This window comes from Hemibagrus wyckioides, linkage group LG07 (genome assembly GCF_019097595.1).
Source record: "Hemibagrus wyckioides isolate EC202008001 linkage group LG07, SWU_Hwy_1.0, whole genome shotgun sequence".
Lineage (NCBI taxonomy): Eukaryota > Metazoa > Chordata > Actinopteri > Siluriformes > Bagridae > Hemibagrus > Hemibagrus wyckioides.
Window position 1 is genome coordinate 24,503,703 of NC_080716.1, and position 16,229 is coordinate 24,519,931.

General features: G+C 37.3%; 1 pseudogene; it reads left to right on the plus strand.

The window, feature by feature from the left end:
• Window positions 1-5,846: 5,846 nt before the first annotated feature.
• On the plus strand, window positions 5,847-11,718 carry LOC131356275 (Fc receptor-like protein 4; annotated as a pseudogene).
• Window positions 11,719-16,229: the final 4,511 nt, after the last annotated feature.

The following is a 16,229-nucleotide window of genomic DNA, read 5'->3' on the forward strand; positions in this document are numbered from 1 at the left end:
AAAGTGGTTTTAGTCAGAACAAAATTAGTCAGGGCCAGCAAGGCCTTCTCTGCTGGCCTAAACAGCAGTGATCTGAATCACTGACTTGCATTTTAATATATTTAATATATTAAATATCATGTGATTTTTTGTTTTGAAATAGATAAATAATTTGTCTTTCTTTGAAAAACAAGGGCATTTCCAAGTGATCCCAAACCTTTGAAGGGTTGTATGTGTTACTGAGATCGAGTTTTTCCTCATATATGATACATTATCCTGCAGGCTGTATGTATTGTAATGTAATGTTAGTGCACATGAGCAACTTTGTAATGTGAGACAAAGAGAAGGAAGTGATGCAGTTCAGCTTCAGATTAGCAGATGTGGATTAAATTCTACATGAGACAGTAATGAGCTGTGTAGTGACCTGAGTGAAAATAGCTTCTTTAAACACCACACATTATTGGAACAGGTAAATATTTTGACTGTCTTATATCTGAAGTGAAATATTGTTTTATCTTTGTTCTGGAAATTAAACTATAATATAATTTGGTGAAGGGTGAAATGAAGATTTGCTGAAACAATTTTTGTCTTCAAAAATTCAAAGTGAATTCAAAGTGAATGTTATAGAGTAGTCTATTTAAATGTAAATATAAATGTCCATTTCAGCTGAAACTTTCAGTGCCAAACTTTGACAGAAACAGAAATTCACACTGTAGTTTTTATAGTAAAGATCTCTGGCTGCTATCATGATGTTTGACACAAACACCAGTATGAGTTCATGGTTTCTGTTTCCTCTCATGGCTATTATAAACAGACAGGAGACGAGTTCTGAAACCATCAGATGTAGTAGAAAATAACTTGTCAGAGCATCAGGGTATATTAATGTCTCATGTTGAATTATCTATACTAAAAATATTTGATTATATGAGTGAAAAATCAAATGAATTATACAATTAAATGTGAAATACAATAAATGATAAATTTGACACAACAATTTTCTCTTCCTCTTCCCTTTTTAGTGTTCATTTCACTTATCCAGGTTGGAGAAGCTCAAGGTGATTTCTATATTTTATTGTTTATATTGTGTTCATGTGTCAGGAACAGCTGGACAGTTCCCTGCCAGACCACTGGAGGGGGTGCTGTCAGGTGAATCACTGGAGCCTGCTTTGTCATGTGTAACCCTAACCCTTTTATCCATTTATTGAATGATCCAATGATCCATTTATTAAATGAAATTACAAAGTATGAAATTGGTACTATGATCTACTGCTTGAACAAACAATATTTCCTTATTAATAATTAAGTATATTGCTTCCCATCAGTGTTGAAAACTTTGTGAGATTTCATAATCTTAATACTATATGAATTAATCTATGGAAGCCCAGAGAGGCCATGTGATATTATTTTTTTGCTTTTGTTTTCTCGTGATCATGACTTAATCAGAACCGCGGTGAAGTTAGTTTGATATTCGGACATTAGACAGACATTCGGAAGCGGTAGTTTAGGGACCGTCGACAAATTTCTGTATGACTGAAATGTGGTACTTGTTACTTAACCGACTACTTTCCCCAATTATTCTAATTTCTTCTTAAATATACATATGGCATGCGGCATTGCAAATAGCATTTGTTTATTTATAAATAAAAATTGAATTAACTGATAGTATTAATTATGTATCATGTGAATTAATTTGCTATCATTAATTTATTTTTTAATTAAAAAAAAACTATTTCTTCAATAGCTTCTACGTCATGTGACCTCTTTGTATCCCAAAATATCTCTTTTTTTATTTTTATTTTAATTTTTATTTGAAAAAAACACAATTTCTTCAACAGCTTCTAGGTCATGTGACCCTGTGACCCCAAACTAGTACTAAAATAATCTACTTGGACACCTCCACAAGGTACACCTCTTTGTATCCCAAAGAATCTCTTCTTTTATTTTTATTTTACTTTTTATTTTTAAAAAACACTATTTCTTCAGTAGCTTCTAGGTCATGTGACCCTAAAAGTGTTTGTTTGTAATATACAAAAAAACATTTTTTTTTAAAAAGGCTTTGATATTACAGTTTTAAAACTGTATAAAGAATTCTTTGGCTTTTCTTTCTTTTTAAGAAAATACCTTTTCTGAAATTTTACTTTTGAATAAATAATATGCAAGTTACACCGTTTTCAGTTTCTTCCTGTCTTACATTGCATGTCTTATATAAGTCACTTTACTTGATTTAAAGTGCTAATTTCACAGCAAACTGTAAAAGCAATTGTGTGTGTGTGTGTGTTAAACCTCACACAGGTTCTGAAGATGAGATGTTAAATATACAGTACTTTGCCTCGTTGTGTGTCATTAATATGTTTAACCACAAGATGTCGCTGTTGAGTAGAGTTTCTAAAACCTGAACCGTGTTTCGAGAGAGTCGATTCAATCATGTCGATTTGCTGGGAGGTTTAGTTTATTAGCAGTTTTTAAGTTAAGTCTAGTTTATTTTTGCGTTAAATGCTAAACTTCAACTTTGTAAAAATGTGGCACAGTTTTATTTAAAAGCAGTGATAAATGAAGCAGGTCTTTTAACAACCACGGTAGAAGAAACTGGCCTGTGAACATATACAGGGTTTTACGGTAACCATCTAGACTCCAACACCAACTCGCCCTTTATTTTCTTCTACTTTTTCCTCTAAATTGTACGGAAGTCATATGAGGCCATGGATTATTGTTATTTTCCTTCTCGTATTCTTATCATTACTCAATTTTTCTGTGTATTCGATTTAAGAACATGTTCTAGAGGCAGTAAAAGCGCAGTAACGCAGCATCATGGATGATCGCATTACTTTTACTTTGATCAGGGACTCACTGAAACTGAAATAACTCTATATGTCAGTGATTGATAACTTCCTAGACACTTGAGTATGAGTCTCTTATGTCTACAACTTTATTGTCTAAGACAATATACCGATGTTTGAAAGATGCCGTAAATCATTTGTGACTGCCCAGAGCAATGGTCAGAGAGGTACAGTTAAGTCTGGATCCATCAGGTGTGGAGGAATAAAGAGGGAGTGTGTCATATTAAATGTGAGGACAAAACTGGGGTCAGATGTGAAAAATAAATGAACCATGTGACAAAAACACATGAAAATAAATAGATCCTGTGGGGAAAAACCAGGAAAATAAACAAATCACAAGACAGATTTGTGCAGAGGAGGAAATGCACGAATTTCCTCCGTGCAATGTGCATGTGTGGATAGAATTTAACTTCAGTGTGTGTTCTGTGTAGAATCTACAATCTACCATCTTTAGGAATTGTGTGTTGTTTTGGATCGTTTAACTTTACCTTTAATTGGGTTGATTTATTCCAGTTGGTAAATAGACAGTATTTGTTAGTGTCAAAGGCAGGTTGCAAAGAACTCCTTTAAGAAGGGATTTTAATCTAAACACAAACACACAAGCCTGGTTTAGTGTATAACTGTTTGCTTTTGATTATCCTTTCTCTCCTTTCTTTACCACATAAAAAACATAAACTTGTACACGTGTGATCCTACCACTTTAACGTTGTATGAACTGTTATCCAGGTTCAAAGAAACTAAACCCAAGAGACTGACAAACCCACATAAACAAATTCAAGCAGAAAATAAACCCTTACTTCATACTCCATTTTAATTTGTTTTTCAACATGTTCACATGAGTTACACATTGTGGTATCACCAAAACACTTTAATCTACAAATATTTAAACCGTGACTAAATGAGACAATATATGAACTCACTTACCAACAAGAGAATGATAATAGTTTAACAGCTCGTGATGAATCCAGAAATTTCTGTTACAAGGAATTTGTCAGACGAGTTATCTCCACTATTCATACACTCCTCAGGACTAATGCAAAGGCAATAAGCGGCAGTTTAGTCAAGACCTCTTGACATCATTTCTAGTTTCAGCTTCTGAATTTTGGTGGTTAACTTGGTTTTCTACCACATGTTCTCATGATTTTCAGCAACACACATTCCCTTATACATGCTCAATTGAGACTGCCACCTTCCTGATCCGCACTTCCAATTTACTATTGTCCAATTACCCAAACTCATCTTATTTCACTGTGTGGTATTTACTGTTACTACCCTCTAAGCAATAATCAGAACATAACAAAACAGAAATGTGTGTGTGTGTGTGTGTCCTTTTAGGAGTTGTGGTTAGTTTCTGTTGGTTTCTCATGGAACCTGTCAACATTAGTGACTCATACCCACTAGGCTATTTTGTAATTATCATGGTTTCGCCAGAAAAGAATTAACCTGAATAGTAAACATACAGCTGTACTTACACACTGTACAAATATACACTGTAAAAAGGGCACCATATCTCTGCTGGGATCTCAAAAATAATCTGTTAATGAACTTTAAATATTTAAATATTTATATATGTATATATATATATATATATATATATATATATATATATATATATATATATATATATATATATATATTAATGTGTATGTTTAGTGTGTATGTCATCCATCATAAAATAAAATAAAATTACCCCATTTTGTGAATAGCCTTCTAGAAACGTCGATTAAATATCTTGTTGAGACCAATTATGAACCTGAGTGAGGTAGGAGAGGAACTGTACAAGTTCATTCAGTGAAATAAAGTTATGTTCTGCAAATTGCTATTTGTTACTAGAATTTCTGGAGGTGGAGTTCATTTAAAAATATCACATCAACTTCCACCTTTTCGGAAATCTTTCTGCTTTTCTCTGTATGTGACAGAAGACAGGAAGTGTAGAGGCTTTAACATAAACCACTGATCAGTCAGTCCTTTATCAGTGTGACAGAATGGAGCTGTGGTCACTCTGTGTGATAATCTGTGAGTAAAATGTTGAGTTTTGAGTGAGTGGTGGGTTAAAAATGCTCGGCCCTAGCAGCATTTAGAGCCTGTCTATAGCTGGACATACTTTCTTTATATGCAATTCTAAAATCCTCTAATTTAGTTTTTCTCCACTTTCGGTCGAGGTTACGGGTTGCTCTCTTGAGGGTGTGAGTATGACTATTGTACCATGGTGCGGGTGTTTTATCTCTGAACCTTTTTAAATGTGAAATACAATATGTGATAAATTTGACACAACAATTCTCTGTTCCTCTTCCCTTTATAGTGTTTATTTCACTTATACAGGTTGGAAAAGCTCAAGGTGATTTATATATATTTTACTGTTTATGTTGTTTACATGTTGGATTTGTATTAAGATGGAGAAGATTGTGTTTGTACATTGTCATGCAGAGTTTAAGATATTTACATTGACAGTCTGTGTTTGTGTTTTGACTTTTCCAGCAGATAATAAACCAGTTCTGACTGTGCAGCCAAATTTATATATATTCAGAGGAGAGACGGTTACACTCTCATGTAGAATTTTGGGAGGAAGTGGATCATACAGCTGGTACAAAGCTGAAGGTTTTGTTCACAGCTCTGCCGGAAATGTCTACAATATAAAAGTAGATCAGAGTCACAGATACAAATGTTCTGGGTTTATTAATGGACGATCAACGGCAAGAAGTAATGAAATGACTCTCTCAGTGATAGGTACATGTCTGATCTTACACTCCTGTAACATACACTCATACATAATCATTACAAAACACACTGATTCAATATCAGATGGTCAGAGAAGGGTGTGTTTGACTGATTTGATGTATTTGGTGTAAATGCACAGAGAGACCAAAAGCTGTTGTGACTCTGCAGCCTGTGTGTGTGTGTTTCATGTCACTACATGAGCTACACATTAAGAATGCACATTTACTTTCTAAATTTCATAATAATGAACACACTCATGAAAATGTCTGTATGAATAACTTTGGTTTTTGCTTTTGCAAATCTTTTATGGATATGGGGTTAGGGTTAGGGTTAGGCTGGAACACAGATGTCCCCTACAGAGGCAGTCAGGGTTTTATCAGGTTCAGTAGAACGCTCCTCTCAGACAGCAGCAGAGGATCTGGAGGCTCCTACACTCTCAGTCCTGTTACTCTGAATCACAGAGGAGTTTATGTGTGCGGAGCAGAGAGAGGAGTCTTTCACACGCCTTACAGCAATCTACAGCCACTGTGGATCACTGGTGAGGAAATAAAACATTGTTGAGTTTAATCAGAGTAAATATGTGTAAATGAAAGAATAAATGAATAAATAGTGAATTTATTAAATAAAGAGTAACACACATCTAGAGGAGGTTCAGGACTACATTATTTTCATATAGCAGCATGGTCTGAAGCAGGGGCGATTCTAGAATTTTCATTTAAGGGGGGCTCAGCCCCCAATGAGGGTATAATAGTAAAAAAAATAAATAAATAAAATAAAATAAAACAAACGTTTACCACGTTTGGTGGTAAACCTACTGCAGCATTCCACTGTATTGTATAGATGTGTATAACATTTGAGTACTGAACAAGCCAAATACGAGTCTTCCTGATCTCACACACACACACACACACACACACCTGTTTACTGTATAAACACAAAATTTTACTGTTTGCAATTCTAGTACAGGCCATGTTCAAGTACAAACAGAAAAATGTAACCAGAAAAAAAACATATCTTTAAACTTACATTGACTCTCCATATTAGCAATATAAACAACACAGCTATGAGGCTGGACAATGGAATAAACTGTGTGGATGGTGTGATTCACTTTCAAAAGTTAAAAAAATAAAAATAAAAAAAGCAAAATTGAAGCAGCCTGTGAGAAGCAGGGGCAAAGTTTTTCCAGTGACTGTCTGTCAGTCATTTCTGTACCTGTATGGTAGTTAATGCCACATGCACTGTAACATGTTTTATATTGAAAGTTAAGTTTTCAATTGAAAACAGCAACAACATGATTGTTTTATAAAGTAGACTGTAGCCTTTGTTCATACAGTATGTGTTAAGGGCTTCATTTTCGCTGGAGGAAACAGCTGTGGTGTGATGAGGGGTGAATGCAGTGAAAACTTACAGTACTCCCCCATGACATTTTGTAAACTGTATTTATGATAAAGAACTGCACAGATGCAGATATTTTAACAATCTATCGAAAAACATACACCTTGTGTTGTCCTCTGATCCTCGCTCTGTGACACCGCAGTCTGCGGATTGATAAACGCGCTGAAAGACAGGAAAGATCCGAAGTTTGCCGTGGCTAAAGCCTCGATAAATATGGCCTAGCGACGTCCATGGTCTGAAGAGGTTTATGTAGCATGTAGTTACAGGGGGTCTCCTTGTGGTCTGAAAAGTAGGCAAGTAACTGTCCAACATTGTGCTTGCAGTTAAATGCATATGTTTTTGTGGGATGACAAATTATACAAAAATAAATAATTATTGATTTTATTTGTTAAATGAAGTAAGTAAATAAGTAAGTATGAAATTGGTATTATGATCCACTGCTTGATCAAGCAATATTTCCATATTAAAAACTAACCATATTATTTCCTATCATTGCTGACATCCTTGTGAGTTTACATAATGTTAATAATACATGAATTAATCACGACTGATATACTTTTTAAACATTTTATGCAAATTATACATATTTTTTCTAGAATCTAACCACATATTCATTTCTCTCAGTGTTTGCTTAAATTTTATTATTTTTATTAGCCTTTCCTTTCATAAGGAAGCACGCGAGGCTTGCGTAGTAGAATCCATTTGCAGATCTTTATTCTCAAAATCGGCAGGCAAAAGTCAGTATCAATATGGATAAGCAAAAAGGGTCAAACACTGCAAAGCAAACACACTGTGAACTGAAACCAAAACACAAAACCGAACTTGTAGTCAATTAGCAAGGCAGGCAAGGATCATACACGAGGGAAACTATACAGCAATGTAGCAAGGCTTGGTACGTGACACAAGAGAACGATACTTCACGTGGAACAGAGGGAGCAGGCTGCTTAAAAGCCCTAGTGAACCGAAAGTGAGTTCGTAGAAGTCAATATTTGGGCGACGGCTCCCTCCGGTGTTCTGGCTCTGTGTGTGTTGTGACACCTTTCCAGAGTGAGATTGTTTACTAATCTCAGAGACTATATTATTGTTGCTACATCTGATCTTTCTTGATTATACAAATTACTTTGTTAAACAAAAGTCTGTTTCTAAACCTGTTTTTTGTCTTCATGGGTCTCTAACCTTTTATCCTCTGAGAGTTACTTTGTCAATACATTGTTATATTATTATTAACATTTAGATAGATAGATAGATAGATAGATAGATAGATAGATAGATAGATAGATAGATAGATAGATAGATAGACAGATAGACAGACACTTTATTCATCCCAATCGGAAATTTACAAATTTATTTACATAGCTTATTGCCATAAACCAAACCAGGTGAATAAGCTATTTTTCTGTAAAGTTGAGTAAAAAATGTCAATAATGAATGGTCATAATTTGCTATAATTCATTTTAAATTCACATAAGCAGCATGTTAATTGTAGAGTCGAGTTAAATGATTTAACACAATGGGTTTGCTGACTAGATTTATCAGTTATTATTGTCAGATTTCATTCATTCACATGGATTCTGTTATTAATCAGCAAATTACTTATTAGTCCTCTGGCACATATCCCAATGACCTGAAGACCGCAAAGACTCTTTTCTTAATAATATGGACCACCTTAAATATTGAAGGTAATAATAATTTTGAAAACAGAGACCTGAAATTGTAGAGTATGATTTGAATGGAGTATGATTTGATTTCGATACACCAGGAAGGGGCGGGACATCTGTGAGTTTAATTGGGATAAAATTTAAACAGGTTTACTGAGTTAATTTGATTTGATCAAATTTGTACATATTTTATGTACCTTTAGGTGAACTACTCAGAAGTGAGATCAATGTGTTGGAGACCTCTGTTTTTGATTATTCATACTCTGCTTTACAAGTCTCGGTGTATGAGCTGTTATTAAAGACACAATAACCTATTAGAACAAGCACATTAATATGAATCTATTTATAGTTACAGCTTGTACCTTCTGATCTGAGCATTCAACTGTGCTGTCCTATAACATAAAATTATATATCTTTGTTAATGTGTCCTGTAATAACTGTTTATTTTTGAACTCCTTAGTAGTAGGTATGTGTAAGGCAGGTGAATAGACTGAATAATCTAATTAAAGCAATTAAATGTCTAGTCCTCGATTAATTTTTAATGTTACACATATTAATAAACTGTACATATACAGGAGCATTATAATAAAATCATTAAACATTTTAATCAATATGATTTCATAATAAAATTTAAATTATGTGTGTATTTCAGGAAAATCTCCTCCACTGTCTCTGATCATCAGTCCGAGCAGAACTCAACACTGCTGACTCTCTCTCACTGAGCTGTGAGGACCAGAGTGACTCTACTGGATGGACAGTGAGAAGATACAGATACAGTGAGGAATTGGTCACTTGTTCATCAGTTTCAGGATCTACATGTAACATCAGCTCCCTCTCTACATCACACACTGGAGTTTACTGGTGTCAGTCTGAATCTGGAGGACGCAGTAATCCTGTCAACATCACAGTGCACAGTGAGTCTTCAATGTTCTGTAACAGATTTACAATATACAGGACTAGAGATAACACTTTTAAACTCTACTGAATCAGTGTAAAGAAATGATCATTGTGTTACACTCTCTCTGATATTTACCACTGATAGAGCTCTCTGTGTTAAAATCATTACTGTATTTTACACACTTTCTATTTTAGTGTCTTCTTTCTCTTTCCTACAGATGGTACTGTGATCCTGGACAGTCTTGTCCATCCTGTTACTGAGGGACATCCTCTGACTTTACGCTGTTTATCTCGCAGCAAAAAGATCCCAGACTCTGGTGTTGATTTCTATAACGATGATTCCATCCTCCAGAACCAGACTACAGGAGAGATGACCATCAGTAGTGTCTCAAAGTCAGATGAAGGTTTCTACCACTGTAAACACCCAGAGAGAGGAGAGTCACTGAAAAGCTGGGTTTCAGTCAGACTGAAAAGTAAGCTGGATTTGATTTCTTTTCTAACAATAATATTTAAAATGTGCAGTGATTACTACTACTACTACTACTACTACTACTACTACTACTACTACTAATAATAATAATAGTAATAATAATACATTTAGTTTATATATGAGGTAATATAAAAAGAGTAGGATAAAGACTAGCAGGAGTGAGGGTTAAGTGATGGCACAAAAACTGTTTTTAAGCTAAGTTAAAAGCCTTGGGGTGGATGGTACTAAATATTCCGCCAATTTAGGCTGGTCTTAGGACCCATTAATAGATCAGTACTGGTGAACCTAAGACATAAGACATAAGCCATCTATTGCTTCCTGTGTGAAAAATAAGAGTTTCTTTCAAAGGAAGTAAAGGTTCATTTGAAGAGAACATTTGTAGAAAATTGAACATTTGTAGAAGGTTAAACAGTATTATTTATTAATCTTTACAATTAGATTTTATAAAATAGAGCTCCCTAAAATATTGTTTGTGTGGTTTATAAATTGAGGAAATGAAGAATTTCCTTCTTGTCATACAGGGAAGGACAGAGGCATACAGCAGAACAGCAATCAGACCAGGCCAGAGTCAGTCAGGAGCTAAGGATTCTCAGTCAGGAAACACACCGCTTCAAACCGGTCAGACAGTGTGTCACATCATCAATACTTTCCTTATATATACAGTAATTCAATATAAGAGTATAATCATACTAACAAGCTCAGCAACAATCATTTCTCTGGAATTACTTTCAAAAAGATCAGAAAATCTACATTATTGTCTTTATTTGATTTTTTTCTGGAAATGAACACATTTATGCCACCATGGACAATGCAGGTAAAAGTAAGAGAGATTTCTTTATTTCATTATTTTATTTAAAATATTTCTAATTACTCTCAAAGGTACTCTCAATAAATCTCCAAATAAACCCATACATTAAATACAGTAAATCTCCTGTAGTGACTCCACTGTGAAAAATATCAACAACAAAGAAACAATTTCACTGAAATAATCACAAACAAAACACTAATTTACTGTAAATGAACAGACAAAGAAAATCTAAGTATCTTAGGTCAAGGCCACACTGAAGCCTTCGTGGCAAAACATATATGGGTGGTGGTAGTTCAATGGTTAAGACTCTGGTTTGTTGATTGGAAGGTCTGGGTTCAAGCCCCATCACTGCTAAGCTGCCACTGTTGGGCCCTTGACCAAAGCCTCAACCTCCTCTGCTCCAGGGACTCTACATCATGGCTGACCCTGTGCTAAGGGTGGAATATGTGAAGAAAGAATTTCACTGTGTAGTAATTTATATGTGTCACATAAAGGCTACTTAACTTATGGAACAGCGAGAGACCAAGAGTCCTACACACACCATACAGAACATATTCAAACAGGTCAAAGCTGTGTTTATTTTGTTTTGTTCACTCTCACCGCAGATCATGATGCTGGACCCAGTGATGTAACTTACATTCAGCTTGAACTGGAGCCACAGAAAAAAGCAAGTAAAAAGCAAGGTAAAGACAAAAAAAAAGCAAATTATTTAGTTGAAAACCTGTATGTCCATTACCATTTAATGTTTACTGATAAACTAACCAATTTTAACCAATTTACTATTTTAACCAATTCATTAATTTCATCTCTGTTGAGCAATTCAGATGGATTTTAGTTGACTGTGGATGTTCACTCAGGGTTTCTTGTTCTTGTTACCTAGTGAAAGCCAATGTTGAACCTGATACGGTTTACTCAGAGCTGAAGCAGAACACATAGGTAAGTATACTGGGGTTGATCTTAATTTAAAAAAAGCCCAGTGTGTTCACACCCTCAACAAATAGATCCCTAGACCTATAGGGAAAAAAAGATAAAACAAAAACCACAACCACATCCATAAGGTAACCAGAACCCACATATAAAAACAGCAGATAATTCAGTTGCCTTCATTGTTTTTCACAGTAGAAACTGAATTTAATACACTTTTTATGCTATATGTATATTCCTTTCACCACAACCTGTCCCTATAACTATACATTTAAAAGCCTAGTTTCTGCAGCTGTATCAGTAGCTAATGTGGAATAAAGTAGCATAAAAATGCTAACAGTGTGACAATTAAATGAAACTGTGTCTCTCATTCATTATGAGCTTGAAGTTGTTGACTCTTACACCAGTTCACATTTTTTTTTGGAAAATAAAAAAACGTAGAAAACTGGATTAAAATCACATTTTTTCCAATATATATAAATTTTATTGCTCAGTCCTCTAGTGTCATTGCAGTTACTGTAATAAATGTAAGTCATGCAGTGTAATAACACACATGACAGTTTTTCCTTAAATTATAATTTAGCACTATTTAGTACTTTTTATTTTAGAATTGCTGTATATAGAGAAATATGCATTTTTCCTTTTAAATGTTTCTTACTGATTTGCTGTTTGCTTAATATATAATAAATGTATCTTTAAATATGTTAAAACCCGAAATCTAAAACATCTCTAAATGACCATTCATAGGTGCTGAAGGTGTGTGTAGAAATCTGGAGAGAGAGAGAGAGAGAGAGAGGTCATCTTGTTCATCATGTCTGCATTTACAGTAAAATCAGAGTGAGATTTGTTTATACATGAACTTTGCACTTAATTGGCTTAAATTGGATAAAGGGAGAGGAATATATTTTAGCAATGCTCTAAACTATTTAATCTAAACTATTTCCACACAACGGACACAAGTGCCAAAAAAAGCATATGTTTGGTTACTTAATACCAAGTTGTCAAAGGGACCCAGGAACAGAGACAGGAGAGCTGATGGAGTCTTTACTGTGCAGCAAAACAGTGCAAAACAGGTGAAGAACTGAAAACGTAACTTAAAGAGAGGCTTATCTGAGTGTCGTGCAGGGAATCCGAGATATGTTTACACAGGGCGAGATGGGGTAGGAGCTGTAGCTTAAAGTCCACAGGGAACGGGAAGGTAGCAACGTCAATACTAGCTGTTGCTCATGTGAATGAAAACGTGTTAAATAGTGTGTGTAATAATGAGTGTCAGGTGAGGTGTCAATATTCCGGTGATTGAGGGTGTGGTTGCAACTCTGAGGTAGGAGCCTCCGTGACAGCCTCCCCCACTGGTGGCTCCAGATGCCCGTCCATGGCAGTGAGGACGACCGCGGCCTCTGGGAGCAGGACGGTCGGGATGGCACTGATAGAACTCAGAGAGTAGTGAAGGGTCGAGAATGTCATCCCGGTCCACCCACGATCTCTCCTCCAGTCTGTACTCCTCCCAGTCAACCAGATACTGAAGGTGTCCACCTCGCCGTCTGGAGTTTATGACCTCCCGGACCTGGAAGATGGTGTCATCGGGGTCAACCTCGGGCGGAGGGAGCACCTCGGGTTCAGTTTGCACGCTTTCGAGAAGCGATCAACGGTGATGAGGATAGTGGCGTACCTGTTAGAACTGGGAAGATCAGTGGCAAAGTCGACGCCTAGGTGTGACCAGGGACAATGAGGCGTAGAGAAGTGGGTATGTACATCTTACCTTCTGGACCTCCCGGTGGGGCAGGTTCATCTCTGGGGGCAGCACGAATATTCTCGTCCAGAGACCATGTGATGGGACATACAAACAAGGCTGGAGGGAGGATGGGCTCTGACTTTTCAGGTGTAGGGTTTGGAGAATGGAGGCGAGAGAGAGCGTCGGCTTTGGTATTTTTTGTTCCTGGACGATAGCTGATGGAAAAACGGAAGCAGGTGAAGAAGAGAGCCCACCGAGCTTGTCGTGGGTTTAGCTGTTTAGCCTCTTGGAGATATTGCAGATTCTTGTGGTCGGTTATAACCTCGAATGGCTGGTTAGCTCCCTCCAGCCAGTGCCGCTACTCTTCCAGGGCTAGTTTAATGGCCAACAGTTCCCTGTTTCCGATGTCAATTTTGCTCCGCCGGGGATAGCTTTTTGGAAAAGTAGGCACACGGGTGGAGTACAGGAGGCTCACCTCTCCTCTGGGATAAGACGACTCCCACTCCAAGGGAAGAGGCGTCCACTTCCACTACGAAGGGTCGGGTAGGATCCGGGTGAACGAGAGTGGGGGCCGTGCAGAAGGCAGCTTTCAGCTTCTGGAAGGCGACATTAGCTTCAGGTGTCCAGGTGAGTTTCTTGGGCTTTTGGCATAGCAGGGACATGTATCCAGGGCTGTATCCTGTGATGAAACGGTAGAAATTTACAAACCCCAGGAAACACTGGAGGTCCCTAATGGAGGACGGTTGTGGCCAGCGTTGGACGGCCTCCACCTTGGTGTGGTCCATCCGGATGCCCTTAGGTGAGATGACGTAACCTAGGAATTGGATGGTAGACTGATGGAACTCACATTTCTCCTGTTTCAGGTACAGGTGGTGGTGACAGAGCCGGGTCAGTACCTGTCTGACATGCTCCACGTGCTTGGTGAGATTCGAGGAGGAGATAAGTATGTCATTGATGTACACAATGACATACTTGTGGAGCATGTCATGGAAGATCTCATTAACAAAGTTTTGGAAGACAGATGGGGCATTAGTGAGACCGTACAGCATGACTCAGTACTCATAGATGGTGTAACGAAGGCGGTCTTCCACTCATTTCCTCGTCCAATACGGATTAAATTGTAAGCACTTCGGAGATCCAGTTTCAAGAAGATGTGAGCTCCCCGTAACTCTTCCAGGGCCGAGGGCACCAGAGGTAGGGGGTATGCGAACTTCACAGTTTGAGAATTGAGGACTCTATAATCGAGACATGGCTGAAGTCCTCTGTTCTTTTTAGCCACAAAGAAGAAGCTGGACGCTGCCGGAGAGGTGGATGGCTGAATGAACCCCTGTTTTAGAGCCTCACTGATGTACTCCTCCATGGCTTGGTGCTCTGGGATTGAGAGAGGGTAGACTTTACCCTTGGGCAGTTTGCTCCCTGGCAGAAGGTTTATGGCACAATCCCATGGCCTGTGAAGTGGCAGTTTGGTGGCAGTCGTCTTACAGAAGACGTCCCAGAACGTTTGGTATTGCTTCGGGAGGTCGACCTGGATGGATGAGCCAGGACTCTCAATTGTGGTAGAGCCTAGAATGGTGGTTTCCGGGGATGGCACCGGTAGGGCTAGCTGGCAGTGCTGTATACAGTACTCACTCCACCGTACAATACTTCCAGAGAGCCATTGTATGTCCAGTTGGTGTTGCGCCAGCCAGGGGTGTCCTAAGACCACATCGACTGCAGCATCCTGTCAGAGAGAAATTATATACCTAGCTTTGAACTGGCCTAAAAGTAATATACTTAGCTTTAATTTAGCAATATTCTGCCTAAAAGTAGTATCTACCTATCAAAATTATTTAGCTATTGATTTAATAGCTGGCTTGCTTTGATTAATACAAGTCTATAACAATCAAGTATAACCTTTATAATAATTATGCCATATATATACCATATATATGCCTAATATATACCATTAATTAGATTAGAGACTGGACATAGAAAAAAAGAAAACATTAGAAGTTACAGCTGAGTGATGTGCATATTGTGTGATTATGTAATCTTAAATAAAGCTTTGCAGGCAAAAAAAAGAAAAAAAGGCAATGAAATGCTTAAAGGCTCAGGGCCCAAGATATGCACTAAGGCAAGGGGAAAACAGTGGGTGTCGTGCCAGGTTACTGTGATATGATAGTGGTGGGCAATGTGATCTAGTCTATGGTAAACAACAGCATTGGAATGCCAGCGATGAAGCGAGGAGGATATGAGACAGCATAATTGCAACGCTTACTTAAACATAGTAGCGCATTTAACTGTCTAACCTGGATCAAGCAGTCAAAATAAAAAATAATGTCAAAATGACATAGAAGAGATCAGGGTACTTAAACATCGTTGTGGAAGGCAGCAAGCGAGGCCAAGATGATCTGTGAAGACCAGTGTGTGTGGTCGAAACGACCCGTATGTAAAATATAAAATGTGAAAAGTTCAAAATATTTTGAAAATATTCAAATTAGAGACAAGTAGGCTACATGGGGCACCTGGGGTATAAGTAGAGGGGAATTTTTCGGTTTTTTTCAGACAAGCTGCTCTCTTCAGAAATGTATGCTATTGACTGCATATCTGAATAAAGAAACCTGCTTCTTCTCATCTGCTGACTGAGATCGCCGTTACTTTGGCTAAGTATTTGATAGTTAATTGAGCTCATTGGGTAAGATTATAGACACAATAGAATAAAATTCCACCCTGTGATATGTCCACTCAGAGGGGGCTCTGAGTTCCAACAATCCTCCAGCACCAGTAGGCACAACTTCTCCTCATGGAAGCA